The following is a 7,323-nucleotide window of genomic DNA, read 5'->3' on the forward strand; positions in this document are numbered from 1 at the left end:
ACCAATTGAATACAGCGTGTGAGTGTGGTGGGGATGTACGCCTCTCTGATGCAGAGAATAAAGCGATCGGTACCATGTATATAGTACAGCTCCATGTAATATATCAGAGTGATATATTGTAATGTATAAGTGTAAGCTCCTTTGGTGCAGAGACTGATGTGAAAGGCTCACTCTTCTGTGTATAGCACTACAGTATATGGTATGGCTATAGAAATGTATATAAATACCAGTGTGACTATGGTGAGCAGAATGAAGTGTAAGCTCCCCGGTGCAGAGACTGATATGAAAGGCTAAGTGTTCTGTGTACAGCACTACAGTATATATCAGAGCTATAGAAATGTATATAAATAATAGTGTGTGACTGATGCGGTACAGTGGATGATGTCACCGGTTCCGTGTTGTTCCCCGTACAGTATTGTAGAAAATATCAGGGCTTCAGTATATGTATATCATTATTACCAGTGTGTGGTAGTGGTGGGAAGATTAGAATGTAAGTTCCTATGATCCCTGGCACATAACCATATATGAATGGTTCAGTGTTCTCTATACAGTATTGCAGAATATGTAATACTGATAATATTCATGTGTGGCTGCTATAAGAAATGCAGGCTGTGTGTGAAAAGGAATACCATATGTAAATAAAAGGGAGTACTGCACATCAGAAGAATATAGCATGGGTGGTATGACAGAATTAGTGTTGCAGCAGGCATATGAGAGCCTCATGATTGGTAGATATGAGAAAAGAGCAGATTAATTATAAGAGAGACAATGCTCTGGGAACACACAGGACAGATGCAGCCTCTGTTAAATACATGTCTGCTCCTTGTAGCATCCTCCTCCCCCTTCCCTGGGGGGGCTTCTACATCATTCATGATTCTTCCTCATCCTCCGTCTCCTGTGCAGCAACCACATCTACACAGCTTATCATCCACTCCTGTTGTCTGCCATGGCAGGGGAGCTGGACTCCGAGCTACCCCAAATAGATCCCCGCATCCTCATCTTCCTTCTCTATATGGTCATCCTGCAGGAACTGGTCAGCGGCTGGATGGAGTACAAGAAACTAGCATGTAAGCCCAAGAAGAAGGCTGGACCTGTCTGGTCATCCAGGTGAGCCACTGCTGAGCTATGAAACATTCCTCTGTTTCCGAGTAATCTATGATTTGCCAGATACCAGGGGACAGGAAGACTCAACATTACCTACCCTCCAGACCCTTCTCTGTGTATGAATAATCTCTGTTTTTTGCTGGGGGATTACAAGGCCTAGCATGATATATAATAACCCCCTCCCCCTTGTAATAGAATAAGATCCTGCTTAATCCAGAATAAAAAATATTTTAAAAATCCACACCACGGCTGTATTACTGAGACTGTATTTATATGTGTCGGACCTATACAGCTAAATGTATTTTGTGTGTGCTTGCCGTGGGTCACTGTATAGATAATCTATATTGCAAATATAGAGAGCGGTACTGCCTACTGTATTCAACTTTCACCACACACCCAGTGTGAATGCACTACTTCTATCATTCATTGTAAGTTAGGTTCTGCAGTGTATAAATAAATGACATTTATATATATGATATTTATAATAAATAAAAGACCCACAGCAGCCAAACCTGAATATGGTGATATAGGCCCTGATTTATGAAAGAGAATACACTTTCAGAAGTGAACTGGGTGATCCAGAAAACATGGAATGGATTTTTAAAAAACATTTTATATTTGCTAGCAAATGTTTTGAATCCTGGACCAGATTCATTCCAGGTTTCCTGGATCACCCAATTCACTTCTAAAAGTGTATTCTCTCCAGCCTTGGAGAGCTTTCACAAATCAGGGTCATAGTGTGATATAAATGCAGTCCAATGATCATGTACCCTTAATGTGCCCCAGACAGATTGCCATTACATCAGTTACATGATGATCAAATACTAGAACACAATTAACTGACCCCCCTCGCCCCTGCAATTTAAGAAGGCTTGGAGATCTCTGCTCATCCTATTTGACATTCAATTGTGAAAATATATGCACAATTATTATTTATATATATTAAAACCATCTGTTTCCTATTGTCTTGCCTTCAATAAAAAAGATATTAAAAAAAAAAACATCTGAAAGTAGACATATACCCTAATGTTAACATAGATTAGCACAATCCCTGGGGTGAAGCACTTACTTAACTTTCCTTGAAAGATACTGCTCCATGTTCCATTCAGTGCCATTCAACTCTTGGGTGATACATAATATATATATTATTTCAATACCTTGTGCATTTCTAAACATGCTTAAAACCTAAAAGAATTTGCTTAGAATTACATTTTCTCATGGAAAAAGTAAAGTGATCTCTTGAACTCCATGGTTATGTTTAATGGATTGGACTCAAGACAATTGCTTTGTTTTTCACCATCTCATCTATCTGGCAACTATCAGTATCAATCACATACAAAGAAGCTTCTGTAGACTGCGCCATAGGAATAGCTGTCAAAGCCAATAAATGTCAAGAGACAGCTTAGCTTCCAGTTTTCAGGTTTTCATAGAGACTTAAAAATGTACAGTGACATATGATAACTTTGAAGTTGCAAATATATAGATACCTAAATTGATTTTAAAAAAACTAAAAACAAATCAATATCCATTTTAGAATTAAAAAAAAAAACAATCTGTCAATTCAACAAATTTCTATTGTACAGTTATCTGTTTTTTAGGCCTCTCAATCAGATTTATTACGTTTTGTTTGGGCATTTTTGATTTTGGAACATACGTTCTTAGGCTAGGTATACACGTGCAAAAACTATTGTTTGAAAAAGAACGATCAACGATTATTTTGAACGATCATATTGTGCACAATTCTGTACATGCTGAAAGGATACGATCGTTCAAATATATGCCACCAATAATGTACACACGATACAATCGTTCAAACGATGCAGGAAGTGACATGTACAGGGGAAAGTGTATCACAGAACGATCGTCTCCCAATTGTTCGTTTCCAACGACAATTACACTTGTCTTCATTAATTGGGAGAATGATCAAGGGAAGATAAAGAATTGACCAAGAAAGGACTGGCTGTGCATTCATTCTGAACGGTCATTAAAATTAAAGCTTAAGCAGCCAAAAACTTACACTTTGGTGGTACTTTGTCCGAACACTTGCTTGGTTATTCATGAGATCATTCCATTAGGCCCCAATTCCATTGATTGATTAAAAGCAATGGCAATCAAACGTAGTATTTAAAAAACCTTGATAAAGTCAGAAATGTGCTTTCTATATGGTTACAAAGTATCAATACTAAAGAATCAAATGTTCATTGATTGCAATGTGCGGCAGTACAATCAATTGATAAATTTTAGATGGTAAGAATTGATCAAAGTAAAGTCGATGTGTGTATGGCTAGCTTCAGAGGCAGTATAAAAGTTGATAGATTACCTACTAATCCAAAACAATATTAAACAACACTTATTAAAATGCACTTACCGGTGTAGGAGATGTGGAGGGCCTTTCTATGGTCAGTGGATCCTCTTGAGGCTTGACAAAGGTTTATGCCCTAAAATGCATATAAGAACAGCTTACTGACCTGAAAGTGAAAAGAAGCTTTTTGCCCCCTCTCTGGAGTGGGGACACTGTGAATGTTCACCTTATTACAGTTAAATTGTTCCTCAACCAATCCCAGCCCTTTTGAACTTTCCAGCTGGTTGCAGTAAGCAGGCTTTCCATATGTGGAAGGCTTTTGTAGGCCACTGAGAGGCGCTGCAAACCTCCAACACTTGCACCCATTTTATATTACACTAACTTGGTGCCATCTTTACTATTCGGCCTGCATTCATACCTTGAGGTCTATTCACCAAAACATTCCTTAGTTAGGAATCAATCTGCAATTGAAATACATGGACCTAAAAGATTCTCCACCAGAATGTTTTGGTGAATGTCATAAATTCTACCCCAATTGTTGTAAAATAATATCCAAAAATAAGAACAGCTTAACTGTATGAAATGCTCTGTTTCATGTTGCATAATCAGGGTGAACTGTACAATTTCCAAAACCGGAACAAAACAGTTTCTAGTAGGATAATTGAATAAGCTGTTTAAAATTCTGAACTTTTCCTAAAGCAATTATAAACAAAAGCAACATTTGTACATGAAATTAAAGCCTCAAGAAAAGGAAATTTGAAGGTGGTGGGGGGGGGGGGGTACGTTATATATGTTTTTTAGAGAGAAATTGTTTATTTAATGATTTTATTGCCCAACTTCAGCTAAAATTATATTTTCGTGTGGGACAGAAAGAGGAGGGGTTAGCCCCCTTGCCCAATTTTATTAGTAAATAATGTCCCCACTTTCTTTTTCCACATGAAGTGATGGGAAGTGATTTGGTTAGGCTATTTTTACTGTCTCCCAGATCTCCCAAACTGGGTCAGCAATAAAAGGATTGCAGAATTGTTTAGTTTTTCCAAGCCTATCCAAAAACCCCAAAAGGTGTGTTCTGCAAAATATATTCCCCTACATCTTCATATTAAATACTTACCTAATTCCAATTAATTTTAGAAATGGTAATATACTGTATTATTTTTAAGGAGAATTTAGGCTACACAGCATAATTGCCCTACATGGCAAACTCACCCTATAAACCAACCACCTCCAATGCCTATTCTTCCGTCTTCTCATGATCTTTTTCCGGGAATGAAGTCTTGATTGGCTGGGCCCCGATGATGTATCTCCTGTACATGTGCAATCTTGCTATCCCTCCTATTGTCTGCTGCTTTCTCCCATCTTTTAGATTGTAATCTCTTTTAGACAGGGTCCACTCCTTTTCTTGTGCCATTACTTTTATCTGTCTGTCATTTGAAACCCCAGTGGTGTACATCGGTGTGGAACATGTTGGCGTTTTATAAATACAGTAAGTACAATACGTTAAAGTCCAACTGCAATTAAGCAAAAAGGTTAAAAGCATGTGTCAAATCCAATTGTGCCCCTCTAGAGAAAATTCTCCTTCACTTCCTTTTAGGATAAAGAGCTCCATTCGGGACACACACAAAAACACATTTTTTTTTTTTAAAGTAGGAAATAATTAGAAAGTCTGACAACATTTTTGCTTTTCAGTCCTGTTGACAAATTTGAACTTTTTCCAATTTTTTCTAAAACAAAAACAAATGTTTCAAATGTTATTGCAACTGTTTTGAATAAACAAGCCAAATCATTTATATTTAGCATTTCATAGATAGATAGAAGCAATTTGCCTTCATATGAATTGTAAGATAATCTTGTATGGCATGTTAACAACTTGGCATAAATGTTTCAAATATTTGACCTAATTCATATTACCGAGTAGCTGGGAGCCAGGTGGCACCGGGGAAGTGCACACAGGCTGTCTCGGCTGTCAGGCTGTCTCTGCCATATTGGAGTAATCGCTCAGCACAAGCGGATGGCAAGGAAGGAGGCAGCTGTCTGGTGCCCATCTTGTTTTTTTGTTCTGCTACTTTGATGATTATTTCTGTCATTGTCTTCTAGTTTGTTTGCATGTAATCTAGAGATAACTGGTTAAATATTATTTTTTGCCATTTGCTATATTTGCTATTTAATTAAAGCTGGACTGTGGGAAACAGCTAATTATGCAGCTGAATTACATATGTGGACTTTTACATGTCCAACATTTTTGGAATTATTTTTATTAAGGTGTCCCTGTAAATAAGCTAGGCTTGTGACCTCACTTTCTGGGCTATCTCAAGGATTCTAATTGGCCTCCATAGTACCTGTCTTGCACTACAGAGTGATATGTATCTATGTTGTGAAAAACGGGATAGGAGGTGGTTTAAGTAGTTGTAGTAACTGGGCAGGGCTGACACCACTTAGGTCACAAATTTGGCAACATCAACACATAGAAGTGCATTAATGGTAGCTTAACAGGTCACTTTTTTGTATTTTCCCATTACTTTTTTTGATGGGATAAAATGTAAATGTATGCCAAATGTTCTGCATGTATTGCGCTGCCATACACGTTGGGAACTATAGGTTTCAGGACATGCAACAATCTTGAAAAACGACTTGTACATACTATATTACATTTTTATTTTCATCACTTTTTGCAGTTACACCAGGTCTTCCTCACGCTTGACTCTTTCTCCACCTACCGTGAACACAGTGCGAAGAGACCACCCAAGAGACTACCGTAAGCCGGGGAGAATATTCAGGAAAGCCTAAACCATGATGCTGTTAAAATGTAAACTGTTGAGCCTTGTCCACCTTTTTTTGTTCGGCCTGTGGATATAACACAAGAACAGTGTCCTGAGTCCAGAAGCCATTAGGGATAATCTATGCTGGAGAAACTTGGATGGAAGAAAACAGTTATAAATGAATGGGTCCTGTGGAGTGTTGCAGCAGCTATACAATGAGCTGGGCCTTTATGGCGGAAGATTTTTGATTCCATGGCGTCTTTATTTATTGTAATTTTCAGCAAAATTTTTTAAAGACAGTTGTAGTGCATGTGCCATATATTCAAAGAAAGTTGCTTTTTAGTGACACTGTGGGGGTCTGTGATGGTCTCAGTAGAATCTTGTTGTACTGTATCTGACACCTTCATGTGAAATTGTGCATGTCAGCCTTTCTTTTCATTGATGTAAAAGAAGACTCGTTTGCATTGTCTACAGACACTTTTTATTTAATTATACTGCACTAAAGAAATGAACAAATTAATCTATTGGCTGAAGTAGACAAGAAATTTACTTATTCTAATATTGTATTGTTTATTTTAAGTACTGTTTTCTCTTCAGGTGGCTTTTCCTGTTTTTGACTTACACTAGTTGTTTAGCAAGAGTGCTGACTTCATGGTCTAGTGTACATTCCCTCTTTAGTATCCACAAGTCTACATGTAAAATGTGATCATGTAATATACTGCAAAAATAAAAGTAATAGACCTTGGCATCAATTATTTCCTCACAAATGTTACTATATTTGCTTAAAATAAATATATCTATGTATGTTTATTTTTGTCAGGTTATTAAAGACTGTGAGCCTGCAGACAGGTCTGTACAGATGCTCAAGTGTCACTAGAGCAAATGAGTGCTGTACACATAGCTCTGTTCAGTTTTGTGGAGAGAGAAGGATAAGGGGCAGGCACTCTGCTGCATCCTTTCTAATAGTAAAATACAGCTGTTGTTCACTGTCAGTTGTTTAGTGACACCCAAGATTTTGTTGAATGTTTATGAAAAGATATCTAGGGCAATATTTATCTATCATGTATATGTAGCTTCTAAATGTAAGCTGAGCTAAGCCAAGTCTGCAAGACCATGAATTCTTCATTCTAAGCTGAAAGGCTATCACACAATATATTACAA

The 7,323-nt window shown here is 37.5% G+C and overlaps 1 long non-coding RNA gene across 1 annotated transcript; it reads left to right on the plus strand.

The window, feature by feature from the left end:
- The first annotated feature begins 796 nt into the window (after positions 1-796).
- On the plus strand, positions 797-6,914 carry LOC140344067 (uncharacterized). The gene is made up of 2 exons (XR_011923475.1): positions 797-1,107; positions 6,079-6,914. It is a non-coding gene; the product is annotated as an uncharacterized lncRNA (long non-coding RNA).
- Positions 6,915-7,323: the final 409 nt, after the last annotated feature.

Source organism: Pyxicephalus adspersus, chromosome Z (genome assembly GCF_032062135.1).
Source record: "Pyxicephalus adspersus chromosome Z, UCB_Pads_2.0, whole genome shotgun sequence".
NCBI classification, from domain to species: domain Eukaryota; kingdom Metazoa; phylum Chordata; class Amphibia; order Anura; family Pyxicephalidae; genus Pyxicephalus; species Pyxicephalus adspersus.